The 23,911-nt window shown below is 43.9% G+C and overlaps 1 protein-coding gene across 17 annotated transcripts in view; it reads right to left on the minus strand.

Annotated features, from left to right (window-relative positions):
* Sgms1 (sphingomyelin synthase 1) overlaps positions 1-23,911 on the minus strand; it is a 267,159-nt gene that overhangs the window by 141,808 nt on the left and 101,440 nt on the right. For 2 of the 17 annotated variants that reach the window (XM_006526819.2, XM_030250837.1), the window contains exon 1: positions 12,352-12,419. The exons of 14 other annotated variants lie outside the window; for them this stretch is intronic. The gene's annotated coding sequence lies outside the window, so the exon portion shown is untranslated. Of the gene's footprint in view, positions 1-12,351; positions 12,596-23,911 lie in introns of those variants that run through there. One more of the 17 variants, XR_003952765.1, reaches the window with a different exon arrangement.

The following is a 23,911-nucleotide window of genomic DNA, read 5'->3' on the forward strand; positions in this document are numbered from 1 at the left end:
CAGAAGCAGGGTCTGATGCTGGCTGGGAGGCCAATGGGGTGTTGCCAAGTGGTATCATCTCCATTTCTACTCCCTTCTTCCTGGGTACCGTATATTAGATGCTGAATAAGAGTACATAGAGCCTTTTGGAAAGCCTTGGTCCAGCCCTGTTAAGGTAGTGCTCTCTGATTAGCATTGCAACTAATCTTCAAAAGGGCATGCCACTATTCTACCAGGCCAGATGCTTCAGGAAGATGGGGGTCATGGTTAAGACCAGTGAATTCCATGGGCACAAGTCCACTAATACAGCTCTTTGACTGTGAAGCGAGTTCCTTGGCCAGCAAATGCTTCATGGAAAAGCTTGATTCTCCAAATCCATGAACGGTAACTTTGACAGAAGCGATAACACAAAGAAGGCAAATGTATATCCAGAACAAGTGTCTACTCTAGAAAGGACCAAGTACCGCCCTTTCCACAATGGCGGCCACCGAAGCTGGAGTCCAGTACCAGATCAGCAAAGGTTGGCAGGAGTGGTGACAGACACCACCTTCAGAAAGCAATGGCGAAAGTAGGCACACACTGCCTCCTCCTAAGACCTCTTTATATCTGGACCAACTGTGGAAGGTGTCAGCCCTTTGAGGGTGGCTTCCCCACCCTCATTATTCCCCTACAGAAACACCGAGATAGACACAACCAGAGGGGCTTCCTAGGTGACTCTAAATCTTGCCAAGTTGTCAATCAGGGCCAACTATCACACTGACAATTAAATTCAGTTTCAATGACTTCCTACTGTTCCTGTCTTATCCCAGCAATCTGTTAAATGTGCTAGGATAACTATAATTATAAAACATGATTGTTCTATGTTTTTTATACTTCAAAGGAAAGAGCTCAAACCCAACCATTTCATCCCTTTTATCTTTAACATTATTGTTAGTGGAGCACAACACATCTCAAAATCCACCATCTTGGAAATGTTTAGGTATGTAGTCTGTGCACTAAAAACAGTGACATTGTAGCTGGGCATGGCGCCTTTAATCCCAGCACTAGAGAGACAGAGGCAGGTGGATCTAAGTTCAGGCTAACCTAGTCTACATAGGTTCCAGGACAGCCAGGACCATGTAGCCACCCCCCAAATTACATTTTCACTGTATTATCACATCACCAAAATGTGTCCATCACCCCAATGAGAAATTCTGTTAAGCAATAGTTCCCCAGTTCCCCGTTACCTAACCCCCAACCCCTGTACATCAATAAATCACCATTCTATGGGAAGTTTTTAGGGGCTGAAGTAAGTGGATAAAAACCTTTTTTGTTCCTTTTTGGTGGGCTTGTTTTAATTAGCAAAATGGCTTTAAAGTCATATATGTTAAACCATGAGTTGAAATCCCTTTACTATTTATTTGTAAATATGTGTAGTATATGTGTATGAATAGAGCTGTGTGTGTGTGTATAAATACACACACACACACACACACACACACACACACACACACGGCCATCACTCCCCAACACCTGCCCCAGAGGATTAGTCTTTCTCCACATATATCTACACCAGAAGCCATTGGCAGAGGTGAGCCAGGCAGTAGCCTGAGTGGGGCCAGCTCACCTGTAGAAGGGGTGGGCCAGCTCTCCAGCACCCATGTACATTAACATGCCTTTAGGCAGCAGCTCAGACCATGGGCTTCAGGTAACCAGGGTCACCAATACATACAAGACTCGTGAGCATAGCAGGCCACTGACCCACCCACCGCCCTCAGCAGCTACCCAGGCCACTAACACCCAGATCTTTTATGTGGGTGCTGAGGGTCTAAACCATGTCCTCATGCATGCATGGCAAGCTCTTTACTAACTGGGGCAACTCCCCAACCCCAATTTCCTTCTTTTAAAAGCAAAATAAACACATTCTGATTTGTGTGTAGAGAGTATTCTATTTCTCCGTTCACTTATCAGTAAATATTGAGGTTTCTTTCGAGTCTTAGCAATCATAAATAATGTTGCTGAGAACATGGGTGGGCCGTCTAACCAGGGGTGGCATGGCTGGGTCACGTGTACTTCTATCTTTTATGCTTTGAGGAACTGCCATAGAACTTTCCATGGTAGCTCAGCCATGCAGCCATTTCAAAACACCATAAACCACAGCAGGGCTTGCCTTTTCCCACATCCTCATCAGCATAGTCGTTATTTTCTGTTTTTGTTTTATTTTTTAAGACCGCATCTTCAAAACCAATTAATTGAATTCTTTTTTTTTTTTAATCTCATCTATGCAGTTGGCTAAAAATGGCAGAAAACCAGATCTGCATCAACTTTAAATACCTCCAGGGAGACAATTTTAATAAAGTAACTGAGAAGGAAAAAACAAGATAGAGAAGGAGAAGAGGGAGGGGAAGGAAGGAGAGCAAGTGCTGGAAACACACACACACACACACACACACACACACAGAGACCTGAAACACCCACTTCCGAGGCCAGCACTGCGGGAACCTTCGGCCTCTTTACCTGCAGACAAATACCTTGCCTTCAGAGCTCTTGGGAGAAGTTACAGAGCCCCACCCAGCACAACATCCAGACCTAATAAGCACTAAGATGTGGGAGGTTCAGATGGTAAGGAAGCAAAGTTTTGTTATTACTGGAAAACCACCAGAACTTACAGAAGGCCTCATGTTAGTCAGCATTTCAGTACAGACTTGCCAGCCATTCATGTGATACTGTCTTATATAATTGGGCATGTACTTCCCAGGCCTCAAGGATGCCACTAGTGTTAACATTAATAGCATATTCACTATTAAAAATGTAAGAACACAAACATATTCTTCCAGGGAGTAGACACGGTATCAGAGCTTAAGCAATGGTAACAGCACTAAATTACACCTTTCCACAGTTTGAAAGCAGCAGCAACATCAAAAACCATACACCTGAGATTATAATTAACCTAGTTATACAGCCAAGGAAGGAGGACATTAGAGACAACTGTTCACTTTTTTTTTTTTTTTTTTTTTGGTTAACCAATTAAAATGGCTGTCTTTTAAAGCGTTGGTTTAGGCTAAGTTCATATGTCAGTATGTGGAAAAGCAAAGAAATCATTGAAGACCTCACAGACACCTTCTTCTTAGAATTGTGTCTGGCCTTTCCATGATATTCAGAGAATCTAGGCTAGAGAATCAAAACTATGCTACCCAAACTCCCACTCGAAAGCTGCCCTTTAGCCTGTTTCTGGAAACTTACTAATCTACTACAGCAAAGTGCAGAAACCTTGAAATGTTATAAGTACCAGCTGAAGTGTTATAAAAGATGGATACATTTAAACATTAATTACACACAAGTGAGTTTTCAAATAAAAGCTAAGTGAAGACAACATGCAAATCAACCTTCTGCAAGACCTTTGTCCTGGTCTAAATACTTTACACTTCCAACCTGCACAAGCCTTCTCCTTTGCGTTCCATCAATATTACAATGTATTCTGAATGGCTCCTTACAACTGATGCATTCTTTGCATACTCTGCTGAGAAATATCCATGTCAAAAGACACTAAAGTATTAGTTATGCTACTAATTCAGATCTCGAATCTTTCCATGATATCAAGTCACAATAACCTCTTCTTTCTATCCACCCAAAGAAATGGCCTACAACACAGCACCTTGACCATGGCCTTAGTGTAGGCGTATTAGCTCAGGATTATAAAGGAATCTATGCTTTAATAATGATCCTTTTTAAATATCCTAATTTCCGAAAAGAAAGAACATGGATATGTAATTTTAAATATGCTTCTCTAAGATTCTCTAAGATGCTGGTGGACTTTTAAAGAGCTCTTTAGCCAGTCCTCTGAATACGTGGGGTGACATCTTAAGAGTCCTATTACTACTGGGTCTCAGAGAACCAGGCTGAAACACTACTGGCCATTAAGCATGCCCAACAAGATAAATTCCTGAAGCAGTGCCATCTCTGTCACCCACAGTAAGAGCACACACTGTCCTGCACTGTCCTACACCTGGAGGACCTGCTACTGCATCACCCCCCTCTGCCCTCTGAAGCTTCCTTGCAAATTGACCCCCTTCCCTGCCCCGAGAAAGCCAATAAAACGTTGAGTGCCTCAGAGAGGCATCGGAGGGGCAGAGGATGGCGGGCACGATCAAGTTACACCGTAGTCATGTGCAACATTTTCAAAGAATCATTTTGAAAGGGGGAGAAGGAAATTGAGTGCTGACAAGCAAGTGTGTTCTCTCTGCTTTACCCTCAACCCCGCCCCCACTTTCAATGCTCTTGCTAAACCTGACTCTCACCTCCCAGCAGCAACCTTGCTGTATTACTTACTGCCTAGGACTGGCCCTGTTTTCCCAGGAACAGACCCCTCACACCTAAAAGTTCTGATCTCAAAGGTGCCACCTTTGGCACGGCACCTGGCTCACAGTGCTCGGACAGAAAGTACATCTCAGGAGGCTCACTGTGACAATTTCAACCCCAGATTTTTATGGTGTTTCCCAGGACACACAAATGATATGCCACTCATTCAGAGCACTTGCATTACTCTTAAAATCCCTGGGCGCCACACACTCTTCTGTGAACACTCCAGTTTCCGCAACTATATGACCATCCTTCCTGATCATCTCCTCTTCCCAGCACTGGGTGCAGCACGAATCCAGCACAGACCACAAACTACACACAGCTCTCATGTCTTCTCCATCCCTTTTCCACTGACATAATTGCTTCTCTATACTTTATGGGATGACACTCATTGCATCATTACATCTATTCTGCTTTGTGACAAGTCAACTCACATAACTCAGTCTCAGCTGGGGCACGCTGCCCACTGCCAATATTAGAAGCGTGAACTTTGACGCCTTGTCCAAGGTGTTGTTGGTTTTTCATCAAACTGCTTCTACTTTCTTCTGTAATCAACCACACTGTCATTTGTGGGAAGACTGGCCCGCTCTGATTTCGGTGTCTGGCCTGGTCGTCTCTTTGGTTGGGATTTGTGACTGCTGCTTGGGACTGGCAGCCCAGCAGTAGAGAAAGACACAAAGTCTGCCCCACAGTCACAGTTTACAGTCAAGCAGTTGAAGAAAGAGCACGCTGTGTGCTCTGGTGACGTGCTCCCAAGAAAACAGTGCAGGACTACAGGACACAGGGAGACGGGAGGAAGGAGAAATGGGGTCAGCAGCTGCTAGGAAGGCCTCCAGTCCGCTATTCAAACAGAGCAAAGGGGAGCTTCATAAAGCACCAGTTGTTCTGTGTTTCCAATTGAGAACAAATCTGAACTCTTCTACAGACAACTGAAGTCTGCGTGGAGCAGCCTGGCTCCTGTAGTCTCATCTCCTGCCCTCTTCTTTTTCCATCTATGCTCCGGCAATGTTGTCCTCTGTTCTTCCTCTGAATGTTCTCCAAAGCAGCGGCTGATTCACGCTCCCCTTCCCTCCCAACTGTAAACAGCGCCGCAGAGAAGGGGACAAATGTGGGTATGACCAGTTCACACACTAGCAATGTAAGAACAAAGGAAGTTATCTAAGACAATGATTACATCATCAACTTTATCAGCACTAAACAAAAAATTGCAATAAATACAAAACTACTTTGCTATATTTTTCATTAGGGAGGATACTTGATCTAGTACGTTGAATTTTTCCCTCTTCTTCCAGTTCATTAAAAACATCCATTTGTAATTGTAACTCTATATGACTCATATAGAGACCAAGAAAAATTGACAGGCAATTTTTGAGAAAAGCAGTCTGTAAATAATCACCATGAATACAGACAAAATTTGAACTCTCCAGCCTGGAAGATGGATAAAGGCCTCTAACCGTGCTCCTCTAAGTCTGATCCTTGGAACTCATGAAAGAAGCTAGACATGGTAGCACACATCTATAATCCCAGCATCACTATAGTGAGAAGGGAGGCCGAGACAGAAAAGAGGCTGGAAGGTCTCAGGTCAGCTAGCCCAGAACCCCCAGTGCAGTTGCAGAAATGAGACAGACTGCGTCTCAAAGAAGGTGGAAAGTGAGAACTGATTCCCAAATGTTGTCCTTTGACTTCTACACACATGCTATGACACACGCACTTGCACACACACAGAAAAACAAAACAAAACATCGGTTTTTGTTGGTTTTTGTTGTTGTTGTTGTTATTGTTTTGTTTTTCGAGACAGGGTTTCTCTGTATAGCCCTGGTTGTCCTGGAACTCACTTTGTAGACCAGGCTAGTTTTGAACTCAGAAATCTGCCTGCCACTGCCTCCCAAATGCTGGGATTAAAGGTGTGCGCCACCACCGCCCAGCACAAAACATCTTTTTAAATGTGAAAAACCGAGTGTAGCACTGCAGTCTAGCACTTAGATCAAACTACTGAGTGATACTTTAAGTCCCATCAGTATACTGTTTCTAAGTCCTTATAAGATACTTTGTCTTGTTAGGTGCCTCAGACATTTCTAGAAGGTGTGAGATTGAAGCCTCACTTTCAAAGAGGTTAGAAAATTTGTTAAGAGCCTCTGAGAAGGCCAACAGATTAAAACAAAGCAAAACAAAACAAACAAACAAAAAAATCCTCTTTGAAGTTCGTCAATGCCAGAACCCACAATGGAAGGAGAACTGACCGCCAAAGGTTGTCCTTTGACCTCTACATGCACACAGTAGCACATATGTACACAAACGTATATACATGAACATACACATGTACATGTACACGCATACATACATAAATGTGCACAAACTATAATGCTGAATTAAAATGTATGTTTTTATAGAAATGAAAAATACAGTAACGTGGCAAGATACATGGTATCATTAAAATTTTGGGGGGCTTAGGATTACTTGCTAGATAATTATATATAATAACATACACAATTATAGTTTTGAATACAGGTATTTAACAAAATTGGCTGTCTTGTTTCACAGTCCATTTGTGTTGTGTTTTGTTATGTATATGGACTGGGTGGAGAGAGAAAGGGTTGGAGTTTTTCCACCTGTTTGAGCAGAAGGCTTCCTTTGTGGGTGGTAACTGAACCTCCCCTCCACATGATACTGGCAATTTGGAAATGTCTGGAGTAGGCATTGCTTCCTCATTACATCAACATATCATTGGCCAAGCCCTCATCGCGTCTTTAGAATGCCCTCCTCCCACGAGGCTGCTCACTAGACATAAACAGTCTGTAGATACGGCAAATCAAAAACACTTAACCTGCATAAGCTTACAGTCAGTAAACCAATGACATGAGCAGCTACCTCCAGTCTCTCCTGCAATGGAAAGATCCACAAATGAGAAAAGACATTGCAAAACAGAACAGCAAGAGAAGTAAAGGAAGCTACAGGCCTGGGCTCATTCCACTGCTAAGCGCTTAAAGGCTGAGAGCGGGATAGACGCAAGGAGTGCCTGGTGATTTCCATCTACCCACAAGGCAAAAGAAACCAAGAGCAAGCTGACTGCATTCTCTCCAAGCTATGATGAGTAGCCATGTCCCTCGTCAACTGCTCATCCCTGCCATGATATTTTTAAAATTCTCTGTACAACTGTGTGGATCAGCGTTTTTCACTAAGAATGCCATGGGGCTAGGGCAAAACCACTTTCTCTTTCAGTCTTCAGATGCTACTGTCAAGGGTGCCTCACAGGCTTTTTCTAAGGGGCGCCACAGAATACACAAACTCCTCTGTTATATCAATCGCCACAAACCTGGATAAACTTGTTCACAGGTCAGAAAATGAACCTGACACTGAAATAAGATTCTCAGCACTCATCAAGCTGCCTTATGGCATGAGGAGAATGAGAACAGAAAGGCAAGGTTAACCCACGTCCGAATCTCAAGTCAAGTTCTATTCATGTAAAACCACGACCTTAGGGAGGGAGGGGGACAGAAGCATCAAGATCAATCACTTTAAATCCTCACAGAATAAGGTGGAGGCAAAAAAATCGCCCCATCTCCGCAGGAATGCAGAGTACTCCCTTGCTAAGATGAGAACCCCAAGCTGGGAACCCCATTTGCAATGTCTCCCAAAACCCCAGTCCTGTGAGTAAAATGTGACAAACCCACCTTTCTTTGTCACTAACAAGGAAGTAACTGGGCTAGAGAGAAAAATTTGCAGGCTTGTGTGAAAAACAGCCAAACGCTGTTTTTCCAGAAGAGCTGGCTCAGAGTGCACTAATCTCTGTGCCCTGGGTTAAGATGCAGCATCTGGCTCCCAGGTCTCCACTGAAAAAAGTAGAGCTTGCAGCCTGCTCTCCACTGATAACGGTGAGAGCACGCCATGGCACTTCCTGTTCCCATCCCACCCACATCTGGAGGGAACACTCAGAACTGTGCACAGGCTCATCATGTTGATACATATGTTGAGGCTGAGCAGGTTATTAGGATATTTCACCAAGAGAGAGAAAGAATGCCAGGCTAGCCAAGTTGCACACATGATACCATTCTTCTTTGTAGCTAGAACCTGGAGTGTGAGAATATGTTACACATGTTGAGAAAAAGAGTCTTTGCCAAGAGTCTGACCAGAGGCCATGTTTCCTCTGGTCAAGACTGGAACACACAGTACCAAATATGGACGCACACCAAAAATTCATGCAAAATATCTGAAACCAGGGTGTGTAATAGGGCTCTGCCGGGCCTCTCCCATGGGGATCTGATGAAGCAAGTCTGGGTATCTGGGTGGTGCCTGAGAATCTTTGCTTTTAACAAGCACCTGAGGAACGGTATAAGCTCAGGCAAGTCTGGGGAACACTAGTAGACAATCATGCTCAGGCTACAGCCCTTAATAAGAGCACCAATTATGTACATTATAATAAATGCAAACAATAGCAAATAATGGTCTTCTTATACAATACTACTGTTGTGACAAGAGTCACTTTAAAGAAAGGTTGGTAAGTTGTGCAACAGTTAACAGCTAATACATGACAGCCACGCCATCTAAATAGACAGATGCCTAACTCCAACTGTGACCATTATACGCACAGCCTCATTGGCCAGCACAGATCCTGCCCATCTTGTAAAAAGTACCAACAGAGAAAGATTTCTGCATTAGCTTTTTAAAATCACGAACCACATACTGAGACCCATGCTGTTTCTGTGCATATTATCTTCATACATCTTTGGTCTCCAGACCTGTCCCCAGGAGGTAAAAAAGAGCAAAGCAAAAGGCCAGAGGCTCATCCCATACAAACAATTAGTTTAGCAGAACTAGGGTATGTTATAATTTAGCCCCCAAATCTGTGAAATGCAAGGCTAGATTTCTGTTTTCATTAAAAGTCTGGTTCAGTCGCTCAAAAGAAGAAGTGGAGGCTAGGTATTTATACCAATTTGTGAAGAAGAACAACAGAAAAAAAAGAGAAAGCAGGTAAATCCTGAATCCAGATGGCTCCCCTGGGATTCTTTGACTTTGCAAAGGCCGTGGCAGGAAACATCCAATGGGAACTGTGGTTCACACTTGGAACGTCCATCATCCAGGGCTGCTTAGCTTGCTCATAACTGCTAATGAATGGGAAAGGCAGCTGGAGATCAGGACAGGCAAGCAAGCCATACTCAACTGTGCACAGAGGAGCTAAGCTGGGGTGGAAGGTGAGCTGTTTGGGGGAGCTGTTCACAGTTTCAGCCCAGGGAAATCTTCCATTTACAAGTATTAAGTTTTGCTTTGTTTTGTTTTGCATTAGGTTATTTTTAAAGAAGAAAATTAATCTTTTTTACTTGTCCTTAGTTAAAATGAAAGGCTTAATCTGTCACAGGATCAGTAGCCCCAACCCTCTCAGGTTAGCTGGAAACTCATTTGAGTTTCAAAAAGAAACAAAAAGTAAAATCCTGATTCGTCCAAGCACTTGCCTAGGCCTCTATTACAGTAGGGATGGGGACAGGTGACTCATTCAATTACTTGATGAGGCCTCTGAACACAGCAGGGATGGGCAGAGCCCTGTGTCATTGACTCCTTTCTTGTAATTCTAGGTTGTCAGGCATCACTAAATGCTGCAAAGAGAGGTAGAGCGAGGGAAGGTGTCCCTACTATAGAGTCACCTGAACAATGACATCAGGGAAATGCAGAGCAGGCACACCTATGGGGGAAGACACTCTCCCCCATACATATAGTGCTGTCCACCCCAACCAAAGCACAGACCCCCAAACCTTTCCCGCCTCATCTATGGCTCTTTCGAGGGGCTGGGAATCCTTCCCCTGTCCCCTTCCCCTTCGCTGGCCTTGGGACACCCACCCTCTCCTTGTACAGATCTCTAGCAGAAGGTTATGACCCAGGGGGACTTTTCTGACCTCCTGGTCACACACCGCCCCTACAAATTCAATCTATCACACATGGTACTCTCCTAGCACAAGCCACAAGTGTAATGAAATCATTATTTCTGAAATGTAGCTGATGTCTATCCCTAGAAACTAACATCTATAGGGCAGAGGTCACTGCCGGGACTCTCTTCTTTTCTCTCTCCAGCACCTCAGAACTAGCAAAGTTCAGTATACAATGGGAAAGAAATGAAGCATGCCAGGTAGGTACTTCTGTGTGCTCTCTTAAAGGACAGCCTGGAGCTACCTTCCTTGCTGTGTTGGATACAGTACAGATTTCCTTCTACACAACAGATGTTAGGAACTCTGTGAAAGCCATGTGGAAAAGAAACATGAAGGCACAAACGAAGCAGGGTAGAGAATGTCCACTTGATGTCTCAGCTCACCTCACCCAACTGTATTCTGAAGAGGAAGACACTGAAACAAAGTGGTGACCACCTAAAATCACACAGGTCAACCACAGACCCAAGCCAGCTCAAATGAGTAAGTGCTGCCACACAGGAAGTAGTGTAAAACCCCAAAGCTCTTCAGAGGCCTGCCCATCCAGACCCTGTGATCTAGTAGCAATCGTAACTCCCCATAGTTCTAACAGCAAGTATGGGTTACTCAGCTGCCCCACTTACAGGAAAAAACCAACTAGCACAAGATGACATAGCGCATTGGTAGCTAGGGCTGATCAACAAACTCCATCGCCATGAGCTCATCCATCCTTCTGAGAGGTGAAGCCACCACTCACTGGAGGTCTCTAAAATACAAAGAACACCTAAAGTCAAGCTTTCGAAAGTTCCTACAGCGATATAAACATCCAAAAGCACTGCCTGAGCGAGTGCAAACATAACAGAAGGACTGTGTTCTTTTTCTGCCTTGCAGTTGCCACGGATCTGAGTCCTACAACAATCTTCTTGTTTCTGCATTTCCGTGCAGCTCTACTGAGCAGCAAAGCCCAGCTCGACCTCGGGGAGCAGGGAGGAGGCTAAGCAGGCTAGAAAGCAAGCAGCTGGGATCTCCTTATCAAACCAAATCTGCATCACCAAAACCACATTTTAAGAAGATACACCATCGTACTTCTGTGCAAGAGCAGAGAGGTGGGGAGGGGCCTGATTCGGGAGATGCACCCTGTATTACCTAGGGTTTCTATCGCTGCAGTGAAACACCAGGACCAAAAAGCAAGTTGGGGAGGAAAGGGTTTATTTGCCTTATAGTTCCACGTTGCTGTTCTTTGCCAGTGGAAGTCGGGACAGGAACTCACACAGGGCAGGAACCTGGACACAGGAGCAGGCGCAGAGGCCATGGAGGAGTGCTGCTTACTAGCTTGCTTCTCATGGCTTACTCAGCCTGCTTACCCAAGACCACCAGGCCAGGGAAGGAAGGCACCACCCACCATGGGCTGGGTCCTCTCCCACTGATCACTGATTGAGAAAATGCCTTACAGCTGGATCTCATGGAGGCATTTCCTCAATGGAGCCTCCTTTCCCTCTAGTACTCCAGCTTGCGACAAGCGACACAAAACCAGCTAATACCCACCCCAGCACACAAAACAGCATCCAGACTGAGTGTCCTACACTAAGCCCGATGTATATGAGAAGTAACATTCAACTACCTCATCCAGTCTCCAAATCAGCCAACTAACAACCCCTGCTGCCAGCCATCAGTGGTGTGTGCCAGACTAGGACACCAATTGAGTAAGTTGGTCACAGGAGACTCTACAGAAACATCCTCCTAATTGGCTGCAGGCCAGACTCAGGACCTTCAGGCTGGCATAGCACACTGTCAGGATGGTGTGGCAACACGAGGGAGAAGCTCTCTTCTGACCTGGGGCTCCAACCTGTGCTCCCTCAGTTACCATGAGTTCCAACGCAACCTGACACTGCGTGAAGCCTACTAAAGACCCTTGATAAATCTACGCAGGGACAACTTACAGGGTAACTGCTGAAGGTCATCTACCGCTAGCCCCAGCCATTCAACAGTCTCACGGCCACCTCAGACACCCAAAGGTGCTGGTGAGAGAACACTCTAGTTAAAACGACAGTCAGTGGATCCTTGAAGTTTGAGAGGTTTTGGTTTTGAAAGGAAAAACAAAAAAAAACAAACAAACAAAAAAAACCAAACAAAAAACCCATACCGACATATCAAGGCATGGCCCTGCAGGACGCTGACTCCTCTGCACTCTGTGGTGACCTCAAGCTGCCCTTCCCTGCTCTGGTCCACCTTACCAAGTGGTGACTTCCCCTTTCTCCTGTGTGACCCCACAATGACTCATGACAGGCACATGCATAGGCCCTTGGTTAATGATCAGCAATTGTTTGTTTACTCAACTGAGCTGCCTACTGAACAGAAATAAGATCAAACCAATCTAGTAAATCAACCGCAAGCCTCCTACTGGAGAAAGCCTCGGGGCGGGGTGTGTGTGTGTGTGTCGGTGTGCGCGCACACACACACACACATATGCCATTTATATACACATTACAGTACATATATAATATATATACACACATTACATTTCAGAATCTATTATGGGGAGGAGATTGGAAACCTCACCTCAGTTCTTACAGCTGAAGATTAAAACGATCTGAATGAAATTTTGACCACACTCTAACTCTACCAAAGGCAAAGCAGAAGAGAATGGATGAGATTTGACTAAATGTTCACATTCAACCCAAATCTCTAAAATGAGGCCATAACCTGTTACACTGTCCCAGGAGCACTGTGTTGGCAGGGATTATGACAGTACCCACCTCCACAGTAGCAGAGGCCAAAGTCCTGATGGGGCTAGGACCTCACACCCCAACAAAGCAGCAAGTGCAACTAAGGAAATTCCAGTTCTTATCCAACCCCAGGCAAGAGGCAACACGCTGAATCTCCACAGCCTGGAAAGCCAAGGTGCATCCTTGTTTACTGGTGATGGAGGCAGTGTCTCCACTTGAAAATCCAATTTAATGAGGTCTCAATTGCATACAGTAACTAACCATTTTGATGCTCAGCTCTGTCAGCTCTGACCAATGCACTGTCACTACCACAGGGAGGGAGGGAGGGTATGTGTGAGTGTGTGTGTTAGTTCACTCATCCTAGATTTCTCCATTACCCTTTGCCCTCCATCTTCTCTCCCTGTCATCTCTACCTGCTCCTGGGTAAAATGGTCAGATTTCTAACTCTGTATTTCACATTTTCTGGAATGTTCCTTAAATGGTATCTTACTTTTCACATCCTTGTGAGTTTGGCTTCCGTCATGTTGTTCTTTATGACCACTGAGCAGCCACCCACTAGTGAGGAACCTTCCATGGAGGGAGGGACCAGCTCCTTTATCGTTCACTAACAGGAAGGAACCCGGTCTGCTTTAGAGTTTTAGAAAAAGTTGCTATGAATAGTAGCCTGGAGGCTTCTCTGCCAGTAGACTTTCATCTCTCTTGGGTACATACCCAGGTGCAGAAATGCTGGCTGAAACTATAAGAAATTCCCTGACTTTTTGAAGGGGCTCAATCATTTAACATTTCTATCAGCAATGTGTCCAAGAGTTCTAATTCCTCAGCAGCTTGGCCAGGACTTGGTAGTAAACATTTTTGTTCAGTTTTACTGACTTTGGGACTTTTTAAAAAAGATTTACTTATTTATTTATTTATTATATGTAAGTACACTGTAGCTGTTTTCAGACACACCAAAAGAGGGCATCAGATCTCATTATGGACGGTTGTGAGCCTCCATGTAGTTACTGGGATTTGAACTTAGAAACTCCGAAAGTGCAGTCAGTGCTCTTAACTGCTGAGCCATCTCTCCAGCCCACTTTGGGACATTTTAATAGGTGCATTGTGTTCTTTAAATTAAAAGTTGCAGAAATTAGAGTTCTAGTATATTTTTCACACAGCTCTCCTGACCTTATATAACTGCAAAACAATGGTTAAAAATATAATAATAAAGCCGGGCATGGTGGCGCACGCCTTTAGTCCCAGCACTTGAGAGGCAGAGGCAGGTGGATTTCTGAGTTCGAGGCCAGCCTGGTCTACAAAGTGAGTGCCAGGACAGCCAGAGCTACACAGAGAAACCCTGTCTCAAAAAACCAAAAAAAGAAAAAAAATAATAGTAATAATAATAATCACTAAGTTGCAGACTTCTTCAGATTTCACTACTCACTAGTTTTTCCTCTTTTTTGTATACAGATCTATAAAACTTTGTAACTTACATAACCACATTCACACTCAGGACACAAATCTGATACATCAAAGCACATTTTGAACAAAAAAGATTCTTCCCTCAAATATCCTTGGCCAATCATGATTTTCTTTTACCCTAAAGTTTTCTCCCAGCCAATTTTTTAAAAGGCAATTATTGAGCTGGAGAGATGGCTCAGTGGTCGTGAGTAATGATTGCTTTTCCAGAGGAGCCAAGTTCAATTCCCATTACCCACATGGTGGCTCACAACTATCGGAAACTCCAGTTCCAGAGGACGTTGTACCCTCTTCTGATTCTATGACCACCAAATACATACATGGTACGTGGACGTACCTGAAGGCAAAACACTCATAAAATAATAAAACAAATACATCTTTAAGGGAAAAATCAAAACAGTCGCCATGCAGGGTGTTGTGGCTCTTGCTTATAATCCCAACACTCAGAACACAGAAGCAAGAAGATCAAGCTCCAGGCCAGCCTGGGCTACATAGGACACTCCAGGATAGACTTGACCACAAAGCCTTGATGCCGACTTTAAAAAATATGAAACAAACAAACCAGCTTTTTCCCCCTCAGCTGCTACGTGCAAGCTGTGTTCAGTTTTCAGGTCCTATTTCTGCTCTCAGAAGACAATGGTCATCGCCTTTAAAGGAAGTCCTCGCAGACTCATACGTATACACAAAGCCAGCATGTACTATCCATGGTGACGGGTCACAAACACAGTCTTGTTAAGACTGAGAGGAAAGCCCTTGTAAGCAATTGCTGTTCTTAGGCTCAGTGCTCCAGGCCCTCAACAGGAACAGGGTAGCCAAATCTGAGAACCCCTAAGTATTAGGCACATAGCCAAGATGCTCTCAAAATAGGAAGATCTACCAAAGATCTCAAGGGCTAAGAGTTATCACTGAAGATCACTCATCTCCTGACTCAAAAGACATGGAGAATTATCCATCCTCCAAGTGATGTTACCTCAGCAACACTCCTAGACCAAAATAGTTCCTTATGACAGCTGTCCCCCATGGGCCCATCCACCATTGCAGCTCCTTGTTTCAGATGGTATCAGAAATACTGGACACAGGAACCCACCACTGGCTTGTAATTAATGTCCACCATGGCCTTTTCTTATCTGTGGGACCAGTACTTAGAGGTAGAATTGTTCCTTTACCCTTTCAGCCTAAACATACTTCTATTTCTAATCTCTACTGCTATTTGTAACCATATCTTGTGCCCCCTCTCCGTTCAACACCAACAGTCTCACTTATCTGATCCATCTCTTTGCCTCCTGGCATCAGTACCCCAAATTCCCAGACACAGAGTAGGTGAGTCAAAGAATGTTCTGTGCAAGTGAAGTGTAGCTATCAGGTTACATTATTAGCAGCAGGATTTTCAGGGAGTGGGCTGAGACACAGATGCATCTTAAGAGGAAAAAAATCAATCAAAGATGTGGTACAGGGAGTCTAGTTTAAGAAATATATCTTAAAGTGAGCAAATACTATCGAGAAGATGCCCATGTGTCTGAGAGAGGAAAAGGATAGGACCAAAGGATGAGGACAAGAAAACAACACATGCCCACACATGACTGGGACTTAGGAGCAGATAAGCACTGCTGGGACAAAGGCGGATCTACCCTGCTGTTGTGACAGCAGGATGGAGGAAAAGCACAAACTCTGTCTCATGACTTCATTTCTAAGGGCATCTGTCCAGAGCTAGGCTGGCAGAGATGCGGCACTCAAGAAGCATCAAGAATCTGCAGCAGCTGCTATGGAAGGATTTGGGGCATCCTCGAGAAATGGAGTGGGGCAGCAGGACCCTGGCAAAAACCAGCTAGTCAGTATCTTTCCAGAGAGCCTCTTCAAACTTCCAAATTGCCCTCACATACGCACATTTAGGAGCCCTCTAGGGCAAGGCAGTGACCTGGCTTTGCCAGCCTGTGAGGCTGCCTCTCATCTGATTTCTCCTGAGCTAGCTGGGAGGAAGCTCTCAGGCCAAGGAACCGATATGAAACTTAGACACAGCTCTCAACCCTGCATTATAGTTTGCTTCTGCCCACAAAAACCATTTATATTTAATGATTCATCAATGGAAAAACTCCCAAATCAAAATGATGGTGTATAATAAGGTACCGCCAAGTCCCCAAACCAATGATTCCAAACACCTCTAAGCACTGATGACATCAATCCCTCTGTTTTCAAAGGACTGGCTCTTAACAAGAAACAAACCATTTTGACCTTCACCAACCCACAGTATCCAGGAGTGATGAATGAACATCTAGAGAAGAGAGGAGAGGGTACCATAGCCCACCATCACACTGTGTCCCATCTAGCTAAGCTCAAAGACAGCTATCCCAGGAAACTTCAAATCAATGACCCAGAATATATACAAAAAATATATAGGCACACTCATCAGCTTCTCACGACTATATATGGTAATACGGGCCACCATTGTGGTACTGTTCACTGAAAACATGAGTTCCTCAGACATGAAGCCCTCAGTCCACAAGGTCAAGTTTCACTGACTGCTTCTCTCCTCCCACTCATAACTGAGCCTTGATTAGAAAAGAGCCTGCTTCCTAGTTACACAACACACTTTGTAGGAAGAGAAACACACTAGCAAGGGCAGACAGTTGGGGGCCTCTGGAAAAGGTCTCCAAAGTCAGTAGGAATGTCCCCCAACTCCAGGTTGCAAAGGTCACCCCACTGGTGGCCCTCAAACAAGGATCTCTCTACCTCACAAGGACTCCAGCCACCAAAGTTGCCCTCTCTGCCCTCTTCTCTGCCACCCCAAAACTGCCCTTGCAAATTGATGCAGACAGGAACAGAAAATATAAAGTGTGAGTAACACATGGGCTTCTCCAACCCACAGGCTGAAAGAACAGCTCACAGTCATATGCAGGATACTGAAATATCTCCCAAGTTCCCAGTCACCATGACGGGTTGCAATTACCGATTTAAATACAACTCTATAAACACGTTAAATACACACCTAACCATTAGTGAAATTTTTACTAAGCTTTACTTACAGTAAGCTCAAAATCAAGACCTTTAAACACAAATTGTTCCCCATACATCTTTCAACATAGAAGGCGCTTGATCCCAGAACCTGGACCTTAAGTTCCAGAACGGTGCCAGGGAACAGCAGGAACCACTTCAGATGACCCCAGGAGAAAGGTCACGCTCCTTGTGTTTTCAAAGCCATGAAAAATAACTAGGAATCAAAGCTAAGGCTTCAAACTCATTTCAACTTTTCTCTTCCCAAGGAAAGGAAGCTTATTGTTAACTTCAAAGGCCCAAACAATTTATCAAAAGCTGCCTGTGCGGAGCAGACAAAAGATATTTTGTGCAGTTTATCTACAAATGCCAAAAATGCACTCCCTTGCAATTATGCCTCTGCCTCCGTGCAATTGTGTATTATTTTGGCTATTTCTGAATGATGCAGTCTAAGCAAACATGTGCTTTTCCTAGTCCATCCTGGGACAAGAAGAAGGGAGATGAACATTTTGATGACTGTCTACTGCTGCAGTGTGGACATGCCCCCCAAAGCACATGTGTTGGGAACAAGCTCCGACCTCCCATTTCCACTGGTTACATTTGGAGATGAGGCGTTGGTGAAGTTATTAGGATTTGAGGACACCAGGAAGGTGTTACTCCCATGGAAGCACAGGTGGCCAGGCTCCCATACTGGCTGTCTCGTTATGTAGGGCGCTCCTTTCATGTTATGATTTAGCAAGAAGCACCTCACCAGACACTGGCCCATGCTTTTAGACTTCATAGACTTCAGATCTTCGAGCCCAAGTCACTTAAATCCCTTATAAACTACCTGGACTCAAATACTCAAATATTTGTTCTAACAAAAAAAAAAAAAAACCAAACAAACAAAACCAAAAATAGATGATGTTGTTTACCTAATCCATATCAAAATGTGTTTGCTCCAAGCTCTTAAGTCGTTTTTCCTTAAAAAGCAAAGCCTCTAGTTTTCTAACTAAGGCTCAGAAAAAAAGAAATGCAGTCCCCAGTTTTCCAGGTAGGTTTCTAGCCACGAGGTAGACAGAGCACCAGCCTCATGGTTCTATGGATCCCTTCAGTTCCCCAAGCCCTACTATCTAGTCCACATGGCATAAACTATTTCACAGTAAACAACACTAAGGCTTTGTCTTTTCGACATTCATCCTCGTCATGTAAGCATGGAGTTCTTGGAGGAGGCATGATACATGGCACTGTCACATACTGAGAACAGAGGAAACAGGAAAAAGCAGCCAGATTGTAAACTGATGGAAAAGACATTTACAAAAATATGAACAGCAGTAACCGCATTAACTAATGGGCAGTATTTCACGAAAGCTGATTTATAGGCTGGAGATGTAGTTTGTGGTCCTGTTCCTGGTTAGTGCACACAAGGCTCTGGATTTGGTCCCCAGCATTTTTTGTTAAAAAAGAAAAATTAGAAGGAAGAGGAAGAGGAGGAAGAGGAGGAGGAGGAGGAAGAAGAAAGGAAGGAAGGAAGGAAGGAAGGAAGGAAGGAAGGAAGGAAGGCAGGCAGGCAGGCAGGCAGGCAGGCAGGCAGGCAGGCAGGCAGGCAGGCAGGCAGGCACTCATCTACAATGGGTTTATTAGTTTTGAATAAACTCTTCAGTTCCCACCCAGTGCTGTAACAAGTGGCCGTTACCATCTCAGAGTCCCGGAGCTCAGGACCACAGATCATCTTACGATGTGTGGCAAGGTTGGGATCCTCTCTGGAGTGCTGAGCCTTCCAGAGCAGAATTCTTTGGCTCTGCTGTACTTTGCTATCTGCTTCAATCTCTTGTCTCCTTTTTCTGACCCCAGCCTTCCTACCTCACTCTTAAAAGGAAGTTCCCATGAGTTCATGTGATATTCTAACACCATGTTTAGAAATACAGTTAGACAATTTAGAAATGTCTTCCCATCTAGAGGTCTTCACTATAGTTACAGTATCATCTGCTACTTAAAAGCACACTCCAGGTTCTAAGGGTTCTAGGGTTGGAACATGGACATCTATGGGCGCCATTATTCTGCATTCATGATATGCTGAATATAATTCTTACTAGGAAAGGTCTTTGGAGTCCCGAATAACTTTTAATGACATAAAGGGCATAGGGAGAAAGCTCAGTTAAGTGCTTCCTGGGCAAGTCTGAGCACTTGAGCTTGGCCCAGAAGAGTCCATGAATAAGGCCTGAAATCACAGGACTGGGAAAGGAAGACAGTGACATCCTGGGGCTCACTAGTCAGCTAGTCTACCACAGTCAGGAAACTACAGGTCTAATGAGAGATCATGTTCTCAAAATGGCAGGATAGAAAGTGACAGAGAAAGACACCCATCATCAACCTCTGACCTCACATGCACACACATGTGCACATACACAAACATCTAGCCACATATGAATGGAGAGGGAGGAGGGGAAAGAGAGACAGAGAGAGACTGAAGACTGTGAAGTGGCCATAAAACCAAAACACTTGGGAGCCCTGCTATGGCATATGCACAGATCAAAGTAGTTACGAGGTGGGAAAAGCATGCTTGAGCAAAGCTAATTGACTAACCAGAACCATCCAGACTGATAACAAGTTCAAATGCAGCCAAGGTAGCCTGGCTACCAATAAAGCTGGTATGCCTTCCTCTGCCCCATGTTTCCAACCACTTAGCACCTGACCACTATAGAGGCAAATAAAAACTGTCCTGTGGGCATTTTTAAGGTAAACTGGCAAGCCAGCAACAAACTAGTCAAAAGTATTTCAAAGAATCTTAACCTTTCAAACCATTGTTTAGAACTATACGTGTATTGTCTCAAACAGACAGACAGACAGACAGACAGACAGACAGACAGACAGACAATGTGTAAATGGCTGATGGTCGGGAGCCAAGGTAAGAGATGAGTGATCAGTGTCACTGCAGAGTTAAATTACTAGAGCCCTAGGAACCAGAGAACACACTGAGCAAAGTGCTGTCCTGCCTGGTCCAATGACTGGGCCTGGCGACCAAGGTACATTCGCAGTCACTCTTCCAGACAACAGCCAGCAAGCTCCAATCTTGAACATATTAACAGATATGAACATCTGAAATGACCAAAATCTCAGGTTCATGGTAAGAAACTAACTGTACCTGGGTGAACCATGTTAGAAATAGTTTTACCGAATTTCTACATATGAACAAGAACATCTTAATCAGACTACAGGTTCACACTAATCATAACCTTCAAAGGAGTTTATGGTAAAAGAGGGAAGCAGGAGACTCAGAGGATCAGCATTGGCTGCTCAGCCACCACCTGGCCCAGGCCAACAGACCCAAAGCACAGGCAATTGCATTCTATCCCCACAGCCCAGAGGCATGCACTAGGGGACAGGAAGCCCAGAGGGCTTGCCAGAGTTCCCTGGAGAAGTGTGGTTATGGCTGGCCAGCTTCATCAGTCCTATGCCTCACTTCTCCAGCCCCTTGTGGAGTTTCTAGAATGTTCAACTAACCCAACCATCTATAAAACAAAACCCACTAAAAAAATTAATTAACAACAACAACAACAACAACAAGAATATGAGGGCAAAGACATAAGGAACTACCAATCCAAGTTGAAATCCAAAGGCAGAAAAACTGCAGAACTTTCTAACATTCTATTTTCTGTGAAGAAAAAAAAAAAAAATACCAGGCAGCCTTTGGAGAGCGTCCAGTCACAGCTCAGCATTTCCTAACACTATAACCACTGCCTGCCTTTCTAAGGTTATGAGGCTGGCATCATAAATGCCATCCTTGTAGCCTGCAAAGGATAAAGATCTTGTGGGTTAAAGACACGCTCCACAAGCTCTACAGCCCAGGTTCATTGTTAGTTATACACACAAATCTGGCAAACATCTGTCAAAACTATGAACCATCTAAAGAGATATACGATTGGGCTTGTTCTGAAAAAACCATAAAAAAGAAACTATGAAATCAGCCATCATACTTGACACCTATTTTGGAAGTATTCCAGAAGCAAAAACTCCTCTTAGCATCCTATAAATGCAAGCTTTTAATTTTGCCTTATACACCTAATAGAAACTTGCTAAAATACTGGGCGTGACCTGAGAGGACCCCTCTAATTCACACTGGCAAACCATTTCTTTTCTGTGCTCTGTATGAAGAAAGATGTCCACAGACAGAGAGCCACCATGGAATCTTATATGTCTAGGATTCTGGATAGAAAGAAAAATGGCTCTTGGACAGAAAACAGATTGCACGGCATAATAAACTGGGGCTGAGGAAGCCCTCCCTGCTAGTGAGACACTGAGAGCGGGGAGTCCGGCTCCCAAGGACTAAATCGTCAACATATTAGCAAGAAAAGACTGGGAGCGGACTGTGAACATGTGACATGAGCACAGATGTGAGCCAGTATAGTTTTGAAGGGGCACTAACTGGCATGTGCTTATCCTCAGGTGAAGTAAAAGAAGTAATTTACCTTTTAAGATGTAAAAGACTTAAGAAAATTGATAGAGGCTATGTACCAAAAGCTGATTTGTTTTCTAATCACTTGAGCACTCCTAAGACAGGAATTGGGATAGTTAGATTTCTGCTATACGACAATTTTAAATAAAACCTAGAAAATTATGTTTGAAAATGGTCATAATGCAATGATAGCCTTTGGTACAAATACTAAGCCTGAGAGACTGTGGCAGGAGCAATTCACTGAAATTAAGGCAAGAGCCTTGAAGAATAGACACAGCAAAATGATGGAGCCGCTGGAGACGACTCAGACCCCAGCCACAGTGCTGAGCATCTAGATAGCTAGTGGAATGCCCAAAGCTAATCTGCAAGTCCCACCTGCCCAGAAACCAGGTAACTTCCTTGAGCTTCGAGTTGTGGTTCTTAAAAAAATAATAAAGCCTCATGACAAAGTACTATGGCCTCTAGGTTTGTCCCTATAAGTCCCTGAAACGCGTGGTTCAAGGCCACTCCTGCTGGGACATTCTAGGGAATGGTCCTGACCAAAGCCTATCCCTTAGTCAGTGTTTAATATTTACTAAAGCTTGCTTTAAATGTGGCTCAAACTGGTGGAGTTGGCTTTCCTGGTGAATCCCAAGACTAACACTAGCTTTCCAGAAACAAAAAAAACACTAGTTTCCTAAAAACAAACAAACAAAAAAGGTCTTGGGTTTGTAGTCTGGAGAAGTTATACCTTGAGATTCCATGGTAAAATTATCAGGTGAATTAAAATTAAAATTATCAGGTAGGTCAGGGTGAGGTGAGACAAGGTTTCACTGTACAGCACAGACTAACCTAAAACTCACTATGGAGCATAAAATGACTTACAAAATGGGGCAGCCCTCCTGTCTCAGCTTCCCAAGTGCTGAGACTATAATATGTGACACCACGCTTGACTGAATTTATGTTTGCTTGGTTTTTTGTTTGTTTGCTTGTTTATTTGTTTGTTTGTTTTTTGTTTTTTATTGAGATAGTGTTTTACGATGGTATCTGGACTGGGTTGGAACTCATCAGCTAAAATAATCTTCCTGCATCCACCTCACAGATAGCCAGGATCTACAGGTGATGCCAACCTAGATAGCTTGTATTTGTTAACTGAGATCTTCTCAGATAAAAGCCCCATTTGAGTTAATAGCCAATAATCCAAATTCAACCTGCACATCAGGAAAGAAGATCACATACTCATTGAGAGCACTAAGGGATTGGCCAGGTAGCACCAATTGTAAGTTATGAAATAACCACTTATTGTTGGTTAAATATGAGAGGTGAAATAAGTACAGCAGAATAATAGCATCGGAGACATTCTCATGTACTTGAAAGCAGAAATAGAACTTTTTCCCAGTTTTTAAAAAATTTTTATTTATTTTATTTATATGAGTACACTGTAGCTGTCAGACACACCAGAAGTGGGCATTGGATCCCACTACAGATGGTTGTGAGCCACCATGTGGTTGCTGAGAATTGAACTCAGGACCTCTGGAAGAGCAGCAGTGCTCTTAATCACTGAGCCATCTCTCCAGCCCCGAAATATGACTTTTATTTATTTATTTTTAAAGATTTATTTATTTATTTCATGTATATGAGTGCACTGTAGCTGTACAGCTGTGAGCCGTCATGTGGTTGCTGGGAATTGAACTCAGGACCTCTGCTCACTCCAGGCCCACTCACTCTGGCCCAAAGATTTATTTATTTTATTTATGTAAGTACACTGTAGCTGTCTTCAGACACACCAGAAGAGATAGGATCCCACTACAGATGGTTGTGAGCCCTCTCCGTCTCTCTCCCTCCTCCTCCCCCTCCTTCTCCCCCCTCCCTCCTCCTCTCCCTAAGTAAGTAAGGCCAGTAAGGTATTTCTGATCCTTGCTCTGTATGTGGAGTTGTCTGATCACATTGAATAAGCATTTTTTCTGAAAATACTTCTTGACCCCAGAGAATCTGAACTTTTGCGGGGCCTTGCAACCAAGTTAGTAAGACTGCTCAAAATCATTGTGTATTTAGCCTGCTTTCCTACTGTGTACTCAGCCTGTTTAGTTTAGCCTTCCCTTAAGAGAATAATGTAACAC

Source organism: Mus musculus, chromosome 19 (genome assembly GCF_000001635.26).
Source record: "Mus musculus strain C57BL/6J chromosome 19, GRCm38.p6 C57BL/6J".
NCBI lineage: Eukaryota > Metazoa > Chordata > Mammalia > Rodentia > Muridae > Mus > Mus musculus.